Raw genomic sequence first — 22,572 nt, 5'->3', positions numbered from 1 at the left:
GAACTTTTGGAAGCTCCCTGTAGATAATATACATTTAAAAAGTTGTTAGTACTATCATTTAACAAGCAACAGATTCATATCAAGGAGCTCAGTTATTGGATAGGTTTTGATAAGAAATCTTTTAAGACTTGGTTAAGAAGTTTGAGTTGTCTAGAATTTCATCTTTCATGTTAAGACGTGCCCCTTATAGCTACCTATCCTCTGAAGTTTTCACTTTAGATTGTGATAAAGCAGTAAAAATACTTAGCCCTTGTTACATGAAGAACACTTCCTTCACATGGTTACTAATGTAGTTCTACAGTGAAATGTGTATTATATTCAATTACAAAGCTGTAACCCTCTGAGCAATGTGAGAAATCTTGCAAAAGGTATATTAGATAAAAGCTATACATGGATTTCAGAATTGTTTACTAACATAACTTACTTTTAATTGCATTTTTTTGTAACCTATTTTAAAGACTCTTGTGTGTAAATATTCAATGGAATTTCCAGAAGAGTAAAAGTTCAAGTTACAGGAGTAGCGAATATTTTAGAGAAAGTGAAGAAAGGACAGATGGTAGGTAGGATTTGGGTGGGCAGTTTGGAAGTAAGTGAAAGGCATTATAGACTGAAGGAAATATAATTAATATGTGAGTGGAATATGGAAATTCAAGGCAAGTTTAGAAATGAGTAAATAAGATAATTGACAGGAAGTTCTGTTATTTATTTTTTATTATATTTTTGACAATCTTTATATAGTTAATTACGGTAAAAAGGTTCAAGGGCTATAGGAAAGTGGGTAAGACTCTTATTTCCATATTGTTTCCTTCATGTATCTGAGGTAAAGGGGGATATTGAGGGAGAAGCCCCGCCCAGTCTCACACGCCAGGTCCCAGATGTGGGGCATGCTTCGAGATTTTTGCTCAAGTGGTTTTGATAGTTCACCAGTTATGAATCTCTGCCAGTCTCTCCACTCCAAGCACGATGAGGTCGTTGAAGAATCCATTGATTGACACAGTCCAGCATAGAGTCTCCATTTGCCCAGTATTTCGCTGCCAACAAATAGCTGAGGTGGTTGATTGACTTGTTCTGTCCTCTGTCTTTTCTTGGTCAGTGTTCTGAGTCTGGCATTTTGACTGGGGAGATCCCCCAAAGAAACTGAGATGTTCCCAGACCAGATTCTGGTATGTACTAGCAAGCACAGTCCATCGCCCTGATCAGCTGGTGGTTGCAATTGCTGGATTGGTTCTGTTTTCAGCCCTGACTTCCACTGGAACCAATGGGTGTTGCAGTCCAGCCTGGTTCTGCCCAGCATACACTCGGCCCACACATAAATCAGTGGGAGCTGCAGCCTAGTCAGAGCGACCCACAATAAACCCCACCAGGCCTGCTCTCTACCCTGGTTTGCCAGTATGTGTAGTAGACTAGTCCAGTCTGTCCCACATCCCATTTGGATCTCGTACATGCCAATGGGTATTGAGCTTAGTTCTACCTAACCAGCTCAACTATCCACCCCTCATGGATGTTGTTGAGTACCCCTCTGTCTAGCCACCACAGCCCTTGTCCTGGTTTTGTGCCCTCCTATGGAAGTGGTAAGCCAAGAGGGAAGAGCCCACTATTTCCCTCCCAGGTCTCTCCCACTCCCGGATTATGCACTTTTCAGGTAGTTCTGTAGTTTGACTCAACAGAATTAGCCCCCAGTGCCAGCTTCTTCCAGCTGATGCTGTAGCTAAGCCCAAACAACCCTAACCTACTCTAATTTATGCTTGCACCAATAGGAATAATCAGCTCAGCCTGGCTTTTCCCTGAACTAGTCCACATGAAACATATAGGTGTTGTAGCCCTGCCTAGTCTGGTCTGCCCCCATCCCAGCTTACACTCTCCAGTGGGAGTGGTTGTCTGGCAAGGGGACCCTCCCTTATTCCCCGTGCCAGCTCTGCCCGCTCCTTTCCTGGTTCTCATGTGTGCTTGTTGGGTGCTGGGCCACATCTGGTACAGGCAAACTCACCTTGGCCTTCTGTTCTGTGCACTGGTTTTTGTCACGACTGAACCTGGCTCGACCCACACTCTGTTCTGGTGTTTGAATTTGCTAGTGGATGATGTGAACTGATTCAGCCTGGTCTGCCCCGGACCCATGCCACATGTATGCCAGTGGGTAACTTCCCATGGCCTATTCTGGGCTGTTTCCTATCATGCTTCTTGCGCTTACCTGCAGGGACTGTGTCCTGCCAGAGGAGTTGCCCAGGCTCCTCCATCAGAACCTGTCCCATTGCCAGATTTTGCGCATACCGGTGGGTCCATGAGCCAGAACTACTCAGTCCACCTCCATTCCTAGCAGGAACAGTGGCTTTTCCTGACTGGCCTTCAACCCATTCTGGTTCTTGCTGTTGGTTGTTTCAGCCCAGCTATGGCTTGTCCATACCCACATATGGCTCACATATGGCTTAGTAGGGGTTGAGACCTAGCCTAGTCTGTCCCACATCTACCCTGGTCCTCCAGGACACCAGATTGTGTTGGAGTCTGGCCCGGCCTGGTGCATCCAGTCCCAGTCCACACTTGTGCCAACGGAGACTACAACTGTATCCTGGTCAGAATGCAGCCCCCATTCTATGCCACGCGCCCCTTGGTGGGAACCTCCACCCAGTTAGGGTGTCCCCTTAGCTCCCCAACTGCACCTGTTCCCAGCCATAGATCACACGCATGCCAGTAGTTGCTCTGACTCAGCTTGGCTCAGTCCCTCACCTGTTACGGCCTCTGTCTTAGACACTGTGGCTCAGAGTCCATGACTCACGTAGACAAGTAGGTGCAAGAGCTTAGCTCAGCATGATCTGTGCTCCATCTTGGCTTCTAGTTTCACTTGTAGGTCAAGGCTTGCTCAGTCCTGCCCAGTTTGTCGTGCTCCATTACCAATTCACACAATCGCCAGCCATTGGAGTTACTTTGCCCAGCTTGTCCGACCTCCGGGTCTGGACCACTTGTTCACCAGCGGGAGCTGTGACTCGCCAGAGGAATTTCCCAAGTTCCTCCACTTGATCCACTCCCCAACCCAGTTCTCATATATGCCAATGGTTTTTAGGCCAGTGCCCGGCAAAGTCTGGCCTTCCCTTTGGCCTTGTATGAGCTGGTAAACGTTGCAGCCCAGCCCACCCTACACCCTCTTCAGGATGCACATTCTGGTGCTGCTGCCCTGACCAGTCCAGACTGTTGTGGGTTCCTTTGCCTGTGATTGATGGCAAGCTCCTTGGTCACACCTAGCTTAGTCCATCACCACCCAAACTGTTGAGCTAACCCGTGGGGCTAGAATTTCCACGGGGTTTGGCCCACACATCCCTCACAGAATCCACCCGCATATATGTTTCTCAAGTGCTAGTTAATGTCATGGCTCTGCCTAGCGTGACCCGTCAGCTGATCTGTCATCATGTCAGATAATAGCATATCCTGCAGGACAAGCCCTGAGCCTTAGCTTTTGCATGGACTGGTGTTCTGTGCTCAGCATTGTTAAGTGATTACAAGTTCTTCAAAGGAAGAGTTACTGTCAGTGGGAATCTTTACTTTTTACTCGCATCCCAGAAGCACAGTGGGTTCAACCTGTAACTACCTAAGCAGCGATTCAAAGAACCCAAACCCCAGAGCTCCCCGGCTGGACGGCTGCAGGCAGAGCCTGGCTGCCCGGGGACAGCTCACCATGTACACATGGTGGCTGGCATGTGGGATCCCAGTATGAGATGCCCCGTCCTGAGACCCACCAGCAGCCAGCAGGCTGGAGACTGCAGGAAGTTTAAACCCCCAGGTCCCAGGTCATGCCCCTTGCCAATCCCATTCACTGCCCAATGAGGGCGGTGGGTGGGCCCCGGACCTACCCAGTCATGGATACTTCCCCCCTTGGTGTACTCACCCCGAAGGGAGCAGCCCCCGGAGCCCAGGCAGGCCTGGGGAAAGCTCACCATGTGCACATGTAGCTGGCGTGTGGGATCCAGGCATGAGACGCCCCGTCCTGAGACCCCGACAGGGAGTTCTGTTAAGAGTGAATGCTAGATGGTGCATTGAGTTTCTAGAGTTGGTAATTAGGTAGAAGAAGCAGAGCTATTTGAAAAGATCCAAGTAGAAAGTACTTAACACAATTAGTGTCTTTTGTGGATATAAAATGAATTGTAGGGAAAACGTGAAGTAAGAAGACTGTTTTAATGAGTTGTGAAAAGACTTGAGAAATAGTAAAAACCAAGGGGGCTTATATAAGCTACCTGCTATGTAAGATCAAACAGGATGTGACTTTGCAGATAAGGGAGAGAGGCATAGGAAAAACGTTACTTTGGTTTTGACCCTAAATGATGATGACAGGATCGCCATTGGCGGTTAGAGGAAGGCTAGACTGTTTTGTGAAGTGGCTAAATTTGGTCATAGTGATGTTACTTTTGAGTTGAAACAAAACATTTCAAGAGAAATATGTAAAGATGTATAAATGTATAGAGTCTCATCACAAAAGCAATAGCATGCTCAGATTAGGATGATATAAGGAATATTTTAATAAAGGGCTATATAGACATGTGAATAAGCATGGGGTAACTGTAAGAGATTGAGCAATGTTCCCGAACCAGGAATAACAGCTGTTTCTGTCCTTTGGCACAAAGACTTAGGGAAGGGAGGGATTAGCAGATTCTAAGACAGCTGATCATCTTTGGAGAACTGGACCTTTTGATGTAGGATCCTAGCTGCCTGAGAGTCAGGATAAGTTCCTTGATTTTGTTCTTCCTCTCTGATCTTTTGTTGAGGCACTCCAGGGGCCAAATGCAGTCGTTAGCCAGGAGAGCCCTGTCGGTGCTTTCTCCTGGGGTGGAGAGCGAGGAGAAGCAGCCCGTTGAGCACGTGTGAGGGTGGACACATGGATGCTAACTAGGACGACTGAGCGTAGTAAAGAAAAGTCTGAGACAAACTCCTTTGGGAATCATCCTTCCTCAAAACTGTGGAAATACATTGCATCTTCAAGGGGAAAAATATTTGGGAGATTTCTCAAAGGGGAAGACGTTTAAATTCTGTGTTTGTCTATCTGGGAATTAGAATTAAGCAGTCTACCTTAGGGAGTGCTTATATGTTCAAGTACAGGAAGAGGGGCCAAAGAACAGTCAAATATGATTAAAAAGAAATGTTGGGAAGCCATTTCTGAGCTTATTGGCTTGCTGGTTTTTAGCCTTTTTTTTAAAAAAAATTATTTATTTTAATTGAAAAGTCAAATGTACAGAGAGAAGAGACAGAGAGGAAGATATTCTGTCTGATGATTCACTCCCCAAGTGCCGCTATGGCTGGAGCCATGGAGCTGTGCTGATTCAAAGCCAGGAGCCAGGAGCCTCAAGCCTCTTCCGGGTCTCCCATGTGGCCATCCTCCACTGCTTTCCCAGGCCACAAGCAGGGAGCTGGATGGGAAACTGGGCTGCTGGGATTAGAGCCGGTGCCCTTATGGGATCCTAGGTGCTTGAAAGGCAAGGACTTTAGCCACTAGGCTATCATGCCAGGCCCATGCTTTTTAGCTTTTTAAGAGAAATGATTTGGGTTACTTCTGGGTTCAGATTTCTGCTTTAGAACTTGACAGTATTTGACCTTTCTGGAGTGTTTTACTATCATTGAAGAGGAATCCAGAGTTATGACTGTGTAAAACACAGCGCTTGTTGACATGTGAGTGTTCCCTTAACTTCAGTACCTTCATCTATGGGTGGGTGTTTTATACATTAAAAAAATACATTAGTTTAACTTTGTTTACATCTCTGTTACAGTTTTCTACTTCCTTTCACTTTCATTTTTAAAATTAACAGTTGCTTTATACCTTCCGTCTGTATTCCTTTCATTACTTTACGTGTTCTGGCATCTGCATTGTTTTCTATTCAAGTCAATTGTTCATGAGAAACGGTGCTAACTTCAGTGTCGTCCAACTCTGCTAACTTCAGTGTCACCTTAATCTGGCCTTCTTATCTGCTAAGACCCTGCCTACCACAGCTGCTTCACTGGATAACCTTTGTACAAATTGTGTTGCTTAATGTTCTGGGCTTTTGCACGAGGCCGTTTCCTTTGTCCATTCTATGCTTAGCTGTCACCCATTCTTTGAGGTAAAACTGGGTGAAACTTTCTATAACCACTGTGACCTGTGTTATGTACACTGCTTTCTGATATTCTGAGGATGAAGAACACTTCTTTTTTTTTGTCTAAACTGTTGAATACATGATTTGATATGAACTGAAAATATGAACTGAAACAAACTGACTTTTGAATTAGTATTAGAATGCAAGAGTCATCCATATGAAATTATAAATTTATTTTCTTTTGGGATGTCTTACTAAATATTGAATAACTTGTGATTATTAAATTATAAAATGACAGTCACCCAAAAGATAAATGTGGTCACTTAAAAATATATCAAACCCATAATGTCATACTTAGATTTATTTATCACTTTGGTTTAAATCATTCTTGCTTATAGCTACATTTGATTTTTTTTTTCTTACATTGAAAGCAATATATTCTCAGTGGAAAAATTGAGAGATCTGGCAAAGAATAAATGAGCTGAAAATCATCACCTGTAATCTTAGAATTAAGAAAAAAAAGGCTGAAGTTCTTTTTTTTTTTTAAAGATTTATTTTTATTATTTTTTTATTGGAAAGGTGGATATACAGAGAGGAGGAGAGACAGAGAGGAAGATCTTCCATCCGATGATTCACTCCCCAAATGAGCGCAACGGCCAATGCTATGCCGATCCAAAGCCAGGAGCCTCTTCCGGGTCTCCCATGTGGGTGCAGGGTCCCAAAGCTTTGGGCTGTCCTTGACTACTTTCCCGGGCCACAGTCAGGGAGCTGGATGGGAAGCAGGGCTGCTGGGATTAGAACCGGCGCCCATATGGGATCCTGGGTGTGCAAGGCGAGGACCTTAACCACTTGTGCCACAGCGCCGGGCCCAGGCTGAAGTTTTTTATAAGTTTTCTTGTGGTCTGCTTAAAAGAATGTACATCTTAAGCATAGTTAATGTTACAATAATACAAGAAGACATGTTAATTTTTACTAATAAACCTTGATGTGGTAGCTTCCTATTTCTCTTATTACTGAGGCTACGACTTTGTTTCATGACAAGATACCGAAACATAACAAGTTGATCCTTTAATTGACAAGAAAATAAAATATGTGATCAACAAATATGATTAGTTGAAAAGAAGGATGGGGCCCAGCATGGTGGCACAAGTGGTTAAAGGTCCTCGCCTTGCACGCCCCGGATCCCATATGGGCGCCGGTTCTAATCCCAGCAGCCTCGCTTCCCTTCCAGCTCCCTGCCTGTGGCCCGGGAAAGCAGTCGAGGACGGCCCAAAGCTTTGGGACCCTGCACCCACGTGGGAGACCCGGAAGAGGCTCCTGGCTTTGGATTGGCATAGTATCGGCCGTTGCGCTCACTTGGGGAGTGAATCAACGGATGGAAGATCTTCCTCTCTGTCTCTCCTCTCTGTATATCTGCCTTTCCAATAAAAAAATAATAAAAATAAATCTTTAAGAAAAAAAAGAAAAGAAGGATGAATGATAAAAATTTTACATAATTCTATTATTTAGCCAGGAAAGGAGTGTTTTTTTTTTTAATGAATAAAAGTTCAAGTTTTTAAAATACAGTTTGAAAAAATAAAACCAGATTGCTTTCTTGAAAAGTAAGGAGTCAGATTTCTTTCTGGAAGAATCTCAGCAATGATTTGACCTCATGATGAGCTGTGATAACTTTTGTATTTGTTATACCATCAGAAATCCTCCCTGTGGCACAAAAGGACTCTTTTAATTAGAAAATATTGTTGCCACAGGGAGGTAGAAGATCGACATGAAAAATTGGGGATCTGAAAAGGAGCCCCTATCCTAGGATTGCGTGAAGGTGAAACAGATTGAGCCAGAAGGAAGACAATGCTGGTAGGTTGGTTTTTAAATTTATTAAGAATGTTTATAATTTTATATTTAATGGAAATAATTTAATCTACCTATACCATATTTTTGTTTAAAAGGTGATTATAATTCTTCCTAAAGGAGGAAAAAATAATCCAGGAGTACTTTTCTTCCAAGGTGATTTGCTGTATGAGTTAGCTCTTGCCTTGTTTCTAATATTTGTTTCCTTCTATAGATAAAGTCCTAGAGCTATTTCATGCCTCTGCTTCCTTGGAATCTATTGTCCACTGATCATCTTCAAGTCATTTTAGTTACTTCTGTGTCTAATCTAGACATTTTCCTAAATTTTTAAAACACAGTCCCCCTTTCTCCACCAGTTTTCTATTTTCTTGAGGTTGTCCTCGTCATAGATTTTCTAAGATGGTAAAATATGAATCTTAATTTAATTTTCACTTTTAAAGTTGTCTGAATTATAAAGATGGTGAAGATTAGTTAGTATTATTAAGGGATGGACATTGTGGAACATCAAGTTCAGTCACCACTCACAATGCTGGGAAAGCAACAAAAGATAACCCAAGCACTTGGATCCCTGCCATCCACATGGGAGACCTGGGTAGAACCCTAGGCTCCTGGCTTTGTCCTGGTCCAGCTGCAGCCATTGTGGCCATCTGGGGAGTGAACTGGGGATGGAAAATCTCTCTCTGTCTCTCTCTCTCTGTAACTTGACCTTTCAAGTAAATTAATAAATCTTTTTTAAAAAGACTTATTTTATTTTTTTATTGGAAAGTCAAACATACAAAGAGACAGAGAGGAAGATCTTCCATCCAATGATTCACTTCCTAGATGGCTGCAACGGCCAGAGCTGAGCTGATCCAAAGCTAGGCTCCTGGAGCCTCTTCCAGGTTTCCCATGTGGATGCCGGCTCCCAAGGCTTTGGGCAATCCTCAGCTGCTTTCCCAGGCTACAGGCAGAGAGCTGGATGGGAAGTGGGGCTGCCAAGACATGAGCCAGTGCCCAAATGGGATCCTGGCACATTCAAGGCAAGTACTTTAGCTGCTAGGTCACCACACTGGGCCTTAAATTTAAAAATCTTTAAAAAATTAAAATATTGGGATTGCCATGATAACTCAGCTGGCTAATTTTTCACCTTGAAACAACAGGATTATGCTCTGGTTGCTCTGCTTCCCATTTACTCCCTGCTGTAGCCAGGGAAAGCAGTATAGGATGGCCCAAAGCCTTGGAATCCTGTACTTATGTGGAAGACCTGGCAGAGGCTTCTGATTTCTGACTTTGGATCATGTTAAAAAGTAAATAAATTGTAAGATAATGCTCTTTTAGATGTCAAATATTAAAAAAATGTGGATCTTGGAATTAATGAGATATGATGTGCTATGATAGAATAATGTTCTCAAAGCTTGCATTTAGTGACAGGCATTTTTTGAGTGATTAAGGTGTTGTTTAGGACACTCACATTCCATACTGAAACACATGGTTCATGTCCTGGCGTGGCTCCCTGATGAAGCAGAGGGCCGATACACACCCTGGGAGGGAGCAGGTGATGCTATGGTGAGCATGTCCCTAGCATTCATGTGGGAGATGCGAGTTAGAACTCAAGACATTCCGGGAATGAACCAACAGGTGGGAGCACTATGTCTTTCTGCCTGTCTCTCTCTCAAATAAATAAAATTGTGAAAGCTGAAGCCCAAAGACACTCTCATGTACAAAGGGTCTAAACTTTAAATATCAGGCTTATGAAAAATTGGAATTATTTCTGAGGATAAGTCTTATGTATGTTGAGTAAACTATAAATTCTATATTGTCTTTAAATAGAGGATAGTAAATTAGAATCCCTAAAATATATTATTTAAGTAAACAAAGTAACTATAAGGTAATACATTACAGGGCCTGGCGTGATAGTATAGCGGTTAAAGTCCTCGCCTTGAATGCACCAGGATCCCATATGGGTGCCAGTTCTAATCCCGGCGGCCCCACTTCCCATTCTAGCTCCCTGCTTATGGCCTGGGAATGCAATCCAGGACAGCCCAAAGCCTTGGGACCCTGCACCCGTGTGGGAGACCCAGAGGAAGCTCCTGGCTTCAGATTGGCTCAGTTCTGGCCGTTGCGCTCACTTGGGGAGTGAATCATCGGACGGAAGATCTTCCTGTCTGTCTTTTCTCCTCCATGTATATCTGCCTTTGCAACTTAAAAAAAAAAAAAAAGTAATACATTACAGAGAATGTAGAAAACAAAAAGTATTTCAATATATAGGTATAAAATTGTGTCTTGTCCCTATAAAATATGTTTATTCATCTGTTTGAAAGGCAGAACAGCACACACGCGCGCGCACACACACACATACGTGGAGACAGAAACACAGAGAAGAGATGTATTTCATTGTCTAGTTTGCTCCCCAAATGCCTGTGACCAGGGCTTTGTCAGATCAAAGCCAGGAGTCCAGAAACTCCATCCAGGTCTACCTCATGCATGGCAGGAGCCTGATCCCTCAGGCTGCCATCCATTTCCTCACATACTTCAGTAATAGAAAACCAGATGGGGAGAGGAGCAGCCAGTGCTTGAATTTCTGCTTCTGTAGGTAGTAGGGGCTTAACTACTGTATACTCCCCTACTTACTACTGTCTAAAATATTCTTTAGAGAGGGAGTGAGTTTGGGGTAGGAGCTGAGTCTGGAGCCAGGATTCAGTCTAGGTTACCTGGTTGTGAGGCAGGTTTATAACTAATCTGGACTATTACCTCACCACTGTGTCCCATGGTGCGTATCAGCAGGATTTGAATCCAGAGTGGAAGGGCAGCTCAGACCCAGGTACTCTGACAAGGATGTAGGAAGTGGTGCCTTTATTGCAAGTGCCAACACTTGTACTATGTGTGTGTAATTACTAAAAATGAAACTTCCTGAGTTTAAGTAGATAATGATTCAAAGCAGAACCCCAAAGCAGGGCAGTTGTTTTAGGATGGAAGGGGAGGCTGCCTTAAAAACCGGATATTTTAAAACATGAAATAGAATGTCATTTAGTTAGAGCTGGTGTAAAGAAAACTCAGCTGTCAGCTGGGTGTTCAAACAAGGACAGCATAAAGCCTTAGGACCTTGCATCCATGTGTGAGACCTGGAAGAGGCTCTGGACTCCTGGCTTTGGATCGGCGCAGCTGCTTGGGGAGTGAATCATCAGGTAGAATATTTTCCTCTCTGTCTCTCCTCTTCTCTGTATATCTGACTTTCCAATAAAAAAAAGTAAGTGTTGAACCATGAAACTAATTTTTGCTTTATTTCTTGAAAAATTTGGAGCATCCTTCTGAAAAAAGATGTATGCACATAGGTTATTGGAATGATGCTTGTTTCACCACTCTTCTGAAGTTGTATGTGAGCTTTTTCAGAGAGGCAACTGAATTCATAGTTGATAATTTCCATTATTTTTTTAAAAATAAAGAGGTGCTATTTGATGCTTTCCTATTTAATCTTTGCATCTGAATTACTGTAACAGTCCTAGGCACTGGGGTAGGAAGCTTACTTAGCTATTCAACTCCATTGTATTAAAATGTTTAAATGTGTGAATATTAAGGTTGTTCTGTCCCTCTTCCTCGTGAGTCTTCCATGGTCTTACTCAGTAACTAATCCTCAATTCTTTGTCTTTTCTTTCTACACACAGTGAAGCCAAGCCTGTCCTCAGACCGTGGTCTGTTTTGTTCTTTTCTATCCAACAATCTCCACTGTCCCACTCCCCACCCTGCTATTTTGGGAATGCATTTTAATCTATGGTATCTTTAGAAATCAGAGATTCCCCCACCCACCCCAGAATAGGATTTATTTCAGGACTAATGTAGTCTTATCTTTTCAAAAGCCCTAAGGCTAGCAATGGAGCAGGTCCAGAAACTGTCAGCTATTTCCAAAGCCCTGCTGGAGCACTGTTCTAGAGCACTGTTCTAGAGCACTATTGGAGAGGTATTTAATAGGCAACCATTAGATAATTATTATTTTAAAAGTTTTACTATTTGGGCAAGGCACGGTAGCCTAGCAACTAAAGTCCTTACCTGGCATGCACTGGGATCTGATATGGGTGATGGTTCATGTCCTGGCAGCCCCACTTCCCATCCAGCTCCCTGCATGTGAACTGGGAAAGCAGTTGAGGATGGCCCAGGTCTTGGGACCCTGCACCCATGTGGGAGATCCAGAAGAGGCTCCTGGCTCCTGGCTTTGGATCAGCACAGCAGCAGCCATTGCAGCCACATGGGGAGTGAATCATCAGACGGAAGATCTTCCTCTCTGTCTTTCCTCCTCCCTGACTTTCTAATAAAAATAAAATAAATCTTTTTTAAAAAAAAGTTTTACTATTTGGAAGGCAGAGTTGCAGAGAAAGGGAGAGAATAACTTCTGTGAACTGCTTCATTCCATACATGGCAGCAGCAGCTAGGCTGGGCCAGGCTGAGGCTAGGAGCCAGGTCCCATTTGAATATTCTTTGGATGCCTGTGATTGCTAAGCACTCTTGCAGGTGTGGGGATTTAGAAATGGAAACCGCACAGTTCTGATGGAGCTTATATACTAGATGGAAAAATATAATAGCAATTAATAAACAAAAATGGGGCATAGATAGGAAAATACAACAAACTAGGTGAAGTTGCACATGACTTAAATGGTGAACAAATCATGAAATTGTTAGGTGTAGCTATTATGTAAGTCATAGCTTTTGGAAAAACCTTTCATTAGAATATTTAACATGTTTTAATAAGGGAAACAGGGTTAAATACTAGGTTGAGAGGACATCTTCCCTGTTAACTTTTGAAAGGATTTTTAATCTTTTTAATCATGGACTTCTTTGGTCACATATAAATCTTAAAAAAAGGAAAAAGAAACAGGGGTCATAAAATTGTACTTTGTAAGGGTTATTTTGGGAAGTGTAGTAGTAGAAATTTTCTGTTTGTCTCTCCCTCTCTGTAATTCTACCTTTCAAATAAATAAACCATTTTTTAAAAATTCCTTTTTCCTCCCACATTACCTTTTCCTCTGCAATTTAAGTTGAAAAATAACTCAATGTGGGCCCAGCGTGGTAGCCTAGCAACTAAAGTCCTCATCTTGTATGTACTGGGATACCATATGGGTGCAGGATCTAATCCCGGTGGCCCCTCTTCCCATCCTGCTCCCTGCGTGTGGCCTGGGAAAGCAGTGGAAGACAGCCCAAAGCACTTGGGGGACCCCTTACATGTGTGGGAGACCCAGAAGCGGCTTCAGGCTCCTGGCTTTGGATCGGCTCAGCTCTGGCCGTGCAGCCACTTAGGTAGTGAGTCAGCGGACAGAGCATCTTCCTCTCTGTCTCTCTTCCTCTCTGTATATCTGATTATACAATAAGTTTAAAATATATATATATATATATATATATATAAGTGGGGAAGGTGGGGAGCTCCAGGTTAGGACACACCACCCCAGGCCCCAGATGGGAGGCTGTAGATTGCCTGGAGAAGGGGGTCTGGGGATGAATTAGAATGGGAAAAGCCGAGATGAGAGCAAGTTCAATGAGGAGGAATGACTTCCTCTCTGTGTATCTGACTTTCCAATAAAGAAAAAAAGTCAGTGTTTATAGTGATTACTTAAAATGCAACAATTTGAGGAGAAAACCAGGAGTTTGGTTCAACAGAAAGAAAAGATGGTTATTTCCTTTGGAAATGTTTACTTCCTTGAATAGACTCAACCATCCTTCATTTTCTTTTTTTTCTCCAAAGCCAGTAGTAAACCTGATGCAATATAAAACTTTAACTATTTGGTTTGGAAAGCCAAGGTCGACACAATCACATCTGTCTTCGTTCTGTGGCTGGCATCACAGGTGTAGTTAGTACAGGATTTTCTCTGCAGACCTCATTCTGGGAAAAAGGGTCTCTGCGATCAAAGCAGACCTCGGGTGAACCTTACACCTGGAAGGAGAAGAGGCAGAAGCCAATTTTCTGTCTCACAAAGGGAGTTCAGAACTGTGCACTAAGAGATCATTATTTTAAGACCATTCAACCCTGTGTTGACTTATGTCATCCTGTTCCTGCGTGAGAGTTAGAAGCAAGTACTTTTTTTCCCCCCTTTTTTTCTCCCCTCTCCCCGCAGCAAGTACTTATTAATGAAAAATGAGTCCCTGTATGACTACTTGTGTTGGAGTGCCCTATGGAAGACACTAGCTAGTTTTGTGCATGAGTCTTAGGGAAAGAGTTCCAGAAGGTTGGCCAGGTGAACGGAGAGCAAAGTGCTAAATGCTTATCAAAGGGAGGAGGGAGCAAAGGAGTTGCCCTAGTTTGAGTCGGTTGTGGAATAACCTGAGACTGCCTCTGGTAGGTTCTTTTCAGTGTGCTCTTTGTAGGTTCTTTTCAGTGTGGTCTACCCTGTAAGGGAGCTTGCTCCCCCATTGTTGGAAAAATCTATAAGGAAACAACTCTTTATAATCTATCTGTGTTATCATGGTGAAGAGGAGCTGTTAGCTATTTGCTAGGAAGTCCACATTTCCATTGAGTGTTGGAGGAGAAATGCAACTCTATTTGGGAAGCACAGACTTTTCTAATTGTTTTTTTCCTCCTTCTCCTAACCCATTGCCTAGCCATTACCTCCCTCCCTCCCTCCTCTCTCCCTCCCTTCCATCCACCCATCCATCCATCCACCCATCCATCCATCCATCCATCCACCCACCCATCCATCCATCCATCCATCCATCCATCCATCCATCCATCCTTCTCTCCTCTCTTCCTCTCTCTCTTTCTTTAAGATTTATTCATTTATATTTGAAAGGTAAATTCACAGAGAAAAGAGAAAGGTCTTCTGTCCACTGATTTACTCCCTAAATGGCTGCAACAGCTGGAGCTGAGCCAGTCCAAAGCCAGGAGCCCACCCGCATGGGTTCAGGGGCTGAAAAACTTAAACCACCCTCTTCTGTTTTCACAAGCCATAAGCAGGGAGCTGGATTGGAAGTGTAGCAGCTGAGACATCAGCTGGTGCCCATATAGAATGCCTATGCTAGCAGGTGGAGGATTAGCCAGTACAGCCACTGTACTAAGCCATCATTGCAATTTCATCTACAAAGTTTGTGTTAAGTCTTCTCATCTTAATTGCTACTAACCTGGTCTGATCTGTAGTTGTTTTTTTTTTTTTTCAGATGTACCATTTAAATGACCTTTGACCTTTGAATTGGTTTTTTAGTTGTCATTCTCCTCCCTCCCCATCCTTGATAATTCATTGCTCACATAGTAGAAGTAATGCAAACATATAAGTTTATAAGTGGAATAATGATACTCCCTTCAATAAAAAATTTTCATTGTTTTAACTGCAATTAGGAAAGAATTCAGTAATTTTTAAAAAATTTTATCTGTTTGGAAATCAGAGTTATACAGAGAGAGGAAAAGACACAGCAGACAAAAGATCCTCCATCTACTGCTTCACTCCCCAAATATTGCAACAGCTAGGACCAGACCTAATGGGAGCTAGGAGTTGGGAGCTTCTCCCCACGTGGGTATAGGGGCTCGGCACTTGGACCACCTTCTGCTGCTTTCCGAAGTGCCTTAGCAGGAAGCTGGATCAGAAGTGGAGCAGCCATAACTTGATGCAGGTGGCTATCCCTGCTATTTCTTAATGCTGATCCAAAATTCAAGAATTTTAGCAGGGGCTTCAAGGCACTTAACTCAGCTCCTCTTATCGATCAATAGACAATTATGACATCTCCCCTAAAGGAAAACAACATTTACAGTTTGAATCTTTTTTATTATTTTTTTTACGATATTTGTAGAAATAAGCTTTCAGTATTAAGTTATTTCTGACTCTGAACAATCCAAACTGAATAGTTTTTTTCAAAACTTGATAGTTACTTAAGTGTAAGAAACAGGGATTTTTAACTCACTGAGTTAAGCTCAAGCATTATACTCTGAAGAACTGGATCGCTTCTCTCTTAAACGCAGATTGTTGTATAGATGTTATTTCTTAAAATTTATTTTTATTTGAAAGGCAGATTGTCAGAGAGGAGAGACACAGAGAGAGTTCTGGTTCACTTCCCAAATGGCTGCAGCAGTCAGAACTGGGCTGATTTGAAACCAGGAACCAGAAGCTTTTTTCCTGAAATCCCATGCAGGTGCAGGGTTCCAAAGTTAAGTTCCATCCTCTGCTGCTTTCTCGGTTTCTCGGGTCATAAGCAGGGAACTGGATAGAAGTGGAGCAGCTAGAATTAAAACCAGCACCCATATGTAATGCTGGCACTTCAGGAGGAGGATTAGTGTGTACTGTGTTAGCCCCTACATATTATTCTTTAAAATAGGTTTATATTTTATTTGGGAGGCAGAGGTACATAGAAAGGAGAGAGACACTCTTCTATTCACTGGTTCGCTGTACCAATGGCAGGAGCCTGTAGCTTCTCCAGGTGGGTGGCAGGAGCTCAGGCACTTGTGACATCCTCTGCTGCCTTCCCAGGCGCATTGGCAGGTAGCTAGATAGGAACTGGATATGGAGATCTGAGACAGAAGCCATAGAAGGTCCTTTTGATTAGCACTTTTGTATTTTTTTAGTTAACACCTAAAAACTTGTGATCGTTAGACTGTCATCCTAAGGTAGTAAGTATATTACAGAACAAATAAATCATACAGATGTGGCAGTACTGTTGGTTTAATGAAATGACCTGAGTCAGTTCCAGGGAGAAGGGGTAAAGTGGTCCAGATAGCCTAATCACTCCAAGTTCTGGCTGTGATTTGCTGCCACCTGGTGGTAGATGTGTACTCCTGTGACTTGCTGGGGGATGGGGTAGAAGAGGGCCCATTAGTTTCAGCTTGGTAAGAGTGAGATTGTAGGACCCGACCCATCCACCCCAATCCAAGAATACCAGTAAATTTGGATGCTTGAGTTCCTTCTGTAAAATGGCATATGGTATTTGTGTATAGCCTATGAAATGTTCCTATATACCTGAAATCGTTTCTAGATTACTTAAAATACCTAATTCGACGTAAATGTGATATTAGTTGTTAGATTGTATTGGGAAAAAAGTGTATACTTCCAGTAGAGGGGCAATTTTATTTCAAAAATTTTTGACCCACAGTTTACTGAATCAAAGGATACAAATTTCACAGATTTGGAGTGTTGACCGTAGTAATTGACTTCTCTTAATCCGTGTATTTAGTCTCCATATTGTCATTTGTGTTTATTTGTTTAACGTTTCCACATTATGCTCCATAATGTCAGTGATAATAGCCCTTGTGCACACCTGAATTAGTCAGAAACTTAATAGATTTTCAATAAAGTATTTGTTGAATAAATAAGAAAATGCCATGGGCCAGAACAGTGTCGAAAGATTTGTGTTGTATGTGGAGACCTACGATCAGTGTGATTTAACTGGTGCTGAGGATACTGTGGTGAGACAGGACTAGAAATGCAGAATGGAACCATATTGTGATAGCTCTTAAGGAAAGTAAAATAGGAATTGTATGAAACATTATCTAGGGAAGCTGAGAAATGAAAACAAAGGCAGTTATTTTAAGTATCCAGAGCATGGAAATAGTTCAGCTTCCAAAATAATAAGTAGGGGGATGGGCAGGTTAGGGAATAAGCTAAACATGACTAATTTAATAAAACACTACCGGGAAGGGAAAAAATGGTGGAAACAGAAATCGTAAAGATAGTGGAAGTAAGATTAAAACCTGGCACAAACCATATTAAAGTCGTTTATATGATTTTAAAACAAGAATCTCTGCTATTGGTAATAGGTGTACAAATATAATTATGTAGAAGCAGATAATACATAACATATAAGGCAGATATTTAAAATAGAAACTGTATTTACCAGAAAAATAGTGACCAAAGGAAACTGTTACAATAAACTAGAATTTAGGGTAAAAAAAAATTTTAATTTGGATGATTGTGCAAATTTCTAAAAGGAAAAAAATCTGAAATATAATAATTGTAAACTTACATGCATCTAACAACATAGTCTTTTTTTTTTTTAAATGGTATAGTCAAATACAGAGAGGAGGAGAGACAGAGAGGAAGATCTTCCATCCTCTGATTCACTCCCCAAGTGGCTGCAATGGCTGGAGCTGAGCCAATCCAAAGCCAGCAGTTTGGAGCCTCTTCTGGGTATCCTATGTGGGTGCAGGATCCCAAGACTTTGGGCCGTCCTTGCCTGCTTTCCCAGGCCACAAGCAGGGAGCTGGAAGGGAAGCGGGGCCACTGGGATTAGATCTGCATCTATATCGGATCCTGGTGCATGCAAGGCAAGGATTTTAGCCGCTAGGCTACTGCACCAGGCCCGTAACAACATAGTCTTTTTTTTTTTTTTTTAAGATTTATTTATTTATTGGAAAGTCAGAGATACAGAGAGGAAGATCTTCCGTCCGATGATTCACTCCCCAAGTGAGCGCAGCAGCCGGTGCTGCGCCAATCCGAAGCCAGGATCCAGGAACATGTTCCCTGGTATCCCACATGGGTGCAGGGTCCCAAAGCTTTGGGCCGTCCTCAACTACTTTCCCAGGCCACAAGCAGGGAGCTGGATGGGAAGTGGAGCTGCCGGAATTAGAACCGGTGCCCATATGGGATCCCGGTGCGTTCAAGGCGAGGACTTGATCCACTAGGCCATGCCGCTGAGCCCAGTGTAGTCTTGAAATAGCATTTAAAGGGGCCCAGAGTGGTGGCCTAGTGGCTAAAATCCTCACCTTGAGTGCAGCACTGGCTGTTGCAGTCACTTGGGGAGAGAATCAGCGGACGGAAGATCTTCCTCTCTGTCTCCTCCTCTCTGTATATCTGACTTTGTAATAAAAAAAAAATAAATCTTAAAAAAAAAAGAAATAGTATTTAAAGCTTCCAGAATTGCCAGAAGTAGTAAATATATCCACAAAATAATTGAGTACGAACATATCTCTGTCAAAATTGAAAACTCAGGCAGAACCAAAATTAAAAATAGCTTTAAAGACTCAAAGCACAGGACTGAAATATTTCACAAACTAGATGTTTGTGTGCACTGTTTATAACTCAATGATATAGAACTTTGCACCTTTTTTTTGGTTCCATGTGGCTCAGTTGCTGACCATACGCTGTGTCAGAGAGGAGTCACAGTATTGTCTAGAAAAATCAGTGGCACACAAAATGTGTTATTCCACCATACTGCGATAAAATTAGAAAACAACGAAAAGATGATCAAAATACTTCATAGTGTTGGAAACGATAAACTCAGTTTAATCAACTAGTCAAAGAGAAAATAGAAGTTATAAAATATTTGTAGCTAATAAGAAAATAAGTCTAGCACTTGGAGTGTGATTGAAGTAGTACTTGCTGAAATTATAAATCTCTAAATGTGTTAGAAAAAAGGAAACACTGATAGAATTAGTCTGAACGCTGATAATGGACTAACCATAAATACCAATCAAGTAGAAGTAAGACAAATACATCTAATGTCGGGGTGGGTCGGGCACAGCGGTGAAGATGTCATTTTGACATCTGCCTGCTGTATCGAGAGCCTGGGTGGAGTCTTAGCTCTTCAGCCAGCACCCTGCTAAGGTTCACCCTTGGAGGCAACAGCTAAGGCTCAAGCTACTGAGGGTCTTCATCTGGGAGAGCCAGAATGAATCCCTGCTGCTGACTTCAGTCTCAGTCCCAGCTGTCCCTAACACTTAATGTAAACCAGTACATGGGAACACTGTCTCTCTGCCTTTTCCATAAATCAATAGAAAGGTTTAGAAAGATGAAATTCAAAACTAATAGGAAATAAGGCTGGTGAATTATCAGTAGAACTAGAAAATGAAATGGGCAAACCTCTAAAAGACAGCACTGTGGGGCCCGGTGGCATGGCCTAGCAGCTAAAGTCCTCGCCTTGAACGCCCCGGGATCCCATATGGGCGCCGGTTCTAATCCCGGCAGCTCTACTTCCCATCCAGCTTCCTGACTTGACCTGGGAAAGCAGTCGAGGACAGCCCAAAGCCATGGGACCCTACACCCATGTGGGAGACCTGGAAGAAGTTCCTGGATCCTGGCTTCGGATTGGCGCAGCACCGGCCGTTGCAGTCACTTGGGGAGTGAATCATTGGACGAAAGATATTTCTATCTCTCCTCCTCTCTGTATATCTGACTTTGTAATAAAAATGAATAAATCTTTAAAACAAAAAAATAAGCAAAAAAAAAAAGACAGCACTGTGACAAAAATAGAACCAGCAGGGCCTGGTGCGGTAGCTTAGTGGCTAAAGTCCTCGCCTTAAACATGCCAGGATCCCATATGGGCACCAGTTCTAATCCCGGCAGCCCCACTCACATACAGCTCCCTGCTTGTGGCCTGGGAAAGCAGTTGAGCACAGCGCAACGTCTTGGGACCCTGCACCCATGTGGGAGGCCTGGAAGAGGCTCCTGGCTCCTGGCTTTAGATTGGCTCAGCTCTAGCCATTGTGACTGCTTCGCAGTGAATCATTGGATGGAAGATCCTCTCTGTATCTGCTCCTCTCTGTATTAAATCTTAAAAAAAAAAAAAAAATAGAACCAACAGAATACAGTGTTGCAATCTTAACAGTGCTGGACCACTTGTAAGCTACTGTGTGGGACCCACATTCCATATCATAATTCTGGCACTTCTCTGAGAATATTGAAAACTTATGAAGTAAATAATGTTTTATATATATATAAAAGGTACAACTGGCTTAAAAAGAAACAAAATGTAAAAAAATAGTCCCACTTGTAAATGTTTGAATAAAAATCATCAGACCAGGCCTGGCACAATGGCTCAGTGGCTAGATCTTTGATTGCAAGTGTCAGGATTCCATTTGGGTCACAGTTCTAATCCCGGCTGCTGCACTGCCCATCCAGTTCCCTGCTTGTGGCCTGGGAAAGCAGTGGAGGACAGCCAAAGCCTTGGGACCCTGCACCCGCATGGGAGACTCAGAAGTTCCTGGCTCCAGCTACAGATGGCTCAGATAAAGCAATTGTGGCCAGTTGGTGAACAAAGCAGTGGACAAATCTTTCTCTCCGTCTCTTCCGCTCTCTGTAAATCTGCCTTTCTAACAAAAATAAATCTTAAAAAAAGAAAAAGTCCCAGTGCGATGGCATAGCGGCCAAAGTCCTTGCCTTGAGCGCAGCGGGATCCCACGTGGGTGCTGATTCTAATCCTGGCGGCCCCACTTCCCATTGTGTTCCCTGCTTGTGGTCTGGGAGAGCAGGCGAGGACGGCCCAAAGCCTTGGGACCCTGCACCTGCGTGGGAGACCCAGAGGGAGATCCGGGTTCCTGGCATTGGACTGGCTTAGCTCCGGCCATTGGTGCCTCTTGTGGGGTGAATCATTGGACGGAAGATCTTCCTCTCTGTCTCTCCTTCTCTCTGTATATCTGCCTTTCCAATAAAAATAAATAAATAAATAAAATGTCAGAGTCACATATGTTACTAAATTTCAAGAGATACATAATTCTCATCCGAGTTATCATTGTAAAAATAATGTAAGAGGGAAAACTTTCCAACTCATCCCATGAAGCCTGTATAAACTCCTCCACTATAAACCTAGGAGCTTCCTTGTCAAAGGCAAATATATTTCCATAGCTACAAATATTCCAAAGAGTAGCAAGTGAAATCTAGTAATGATTTAAAGAACATTTAGTAGCTAAATGCATACCAAGAAGGCAAGAGAGGCTAAATGTGCCTTTAAAAATTTATTTATTCTTATTGGAAAGACAGATTTACAGAGAGAAAGAGGAACAGAGAGAAAGATGTTTTATCTGCTGGTTCACGCCCCATGTGGCCGCAGTGGCTGAAGCTGAGCCAATCTGAAGCCAAGAGCCACCTCGAGATCTCCTACAGTGATGCAGGGTCCCATGATTTTGGGCCATCCTCTACTGCTTTCCCAGGCCACAAGCAGGGAGCTGGGTGGAAAGTGGAGTAGCCAGGACAGGAATGAGCACCCTAACATATGCAAAGCGAATGAGTACCCTAACACATGCAAAGCGAAGGTTTAGCCACTGAGCTATCATGTTAGACCCTAAATATATATTTTTAAAACTTTTGAGCCAATCACAATGAACGTAAGTTGAATAAAAAGTCTTGTGTAATAATTTCAGTAGATCCAAAAGTATTCATTGATTTAACGTCTGAAGCCCATGTTGTAGTGACACAAGTTAAACCACTGGCTACCATGCTGCCTTTCCACCTCCCTTGAAAAGTGTGTAGCTGAAGTTTCACCTTTTAATTTAGTGTTTGTTTTACTTTTTACTATAAAAGGTATACCAAGTTAAAGAATTCCATTCCTTTGTTTTTTGTCTTTGGGTTGATTGTGAGTCCTTATCGGGTGCTTTTGGGGCGTTTGTTTGACCAATCATGGTTTTTTCTCCTCTGTTATGTAACAGTACACATAGAAACAAAAGATCTTTAAAAATTTCATAGGAGTGTATGTTAAAAACTGTATGGATTTCAGGATTTAATTTTACATCAAAATAAACTTTTAATTTCAGTTTTTGTGAACTTTGGGAAGTATGGTTGTATGTTCATGCATATATATATGTATGTATAGTTTTTTCTTTATATTTTTTTAGTTTTTAACATTCTGTGTAAATCATAGACACTTAAAAAAAAGATTTATTTGCTTTTATTGGAGAGGCAGATATGCAGAGAGAAGGGGATAGATTCTCTGTCCACTGACTCACTCCGCAGTGGCCACAATGGCTGGAGCTGATTTGATCCAAAGCCAGGAGCCAGGAGCTTCTGCTGTTTTTTTGCTTATGGGTGCA

The 22,572-nt window shown here is 42.5% G+C and overlaps 1 protein-coding gene across 10 annotated transcripts in view; it reads left to right on the top strand.

The window, feature by feature from the left end:
• The window catches only part of ELF2 (E74 like ETS transcription factor 2), a 107,579-nt gene that overhangs the window by 45,757 nt on the left and 39,250 nt on the right, over positions 1-22,572 (top strand). For 3 of the 10 annotated variants that reach the window (XM_040967225.1, XM_040967227.1, XM_040967229.1), the window contains one exon: positions 7,796-7,898. The exons of the other annotated variants lie outside the window; for them this stretch is intronic. The gene's annotated coding sequence lies outside the window, so the exon portion shown is untranslated. The remainder of the gene's footprint in view (positions 1-7,795; positions 7,899-22,572) is intronic. 10 annotated transcript variants of the gene reach the window in all.

The sequence above is a fragment of the Ochotona curzoniae genome, unplaced genomic scaffold, assembly GCF_017591425.1.
Source record: "Ochotona curzoniae isolate NIBS_2020 unplaced genomic scaffold, NIBS_Ocur_1.0 scaffold_4506, whole genome shotgun sequence".
In the NCBI taxonomy this organism is placed as follows: Eukaryota; Metazoa; Chordata; class Mammalia; order Lagomorpha; family Ochotonidae; genus Ochotona; species Ochotona curzoniae.
This window is presented reverse-complemented; position numbering and strand designations above follow the sequence as displayed.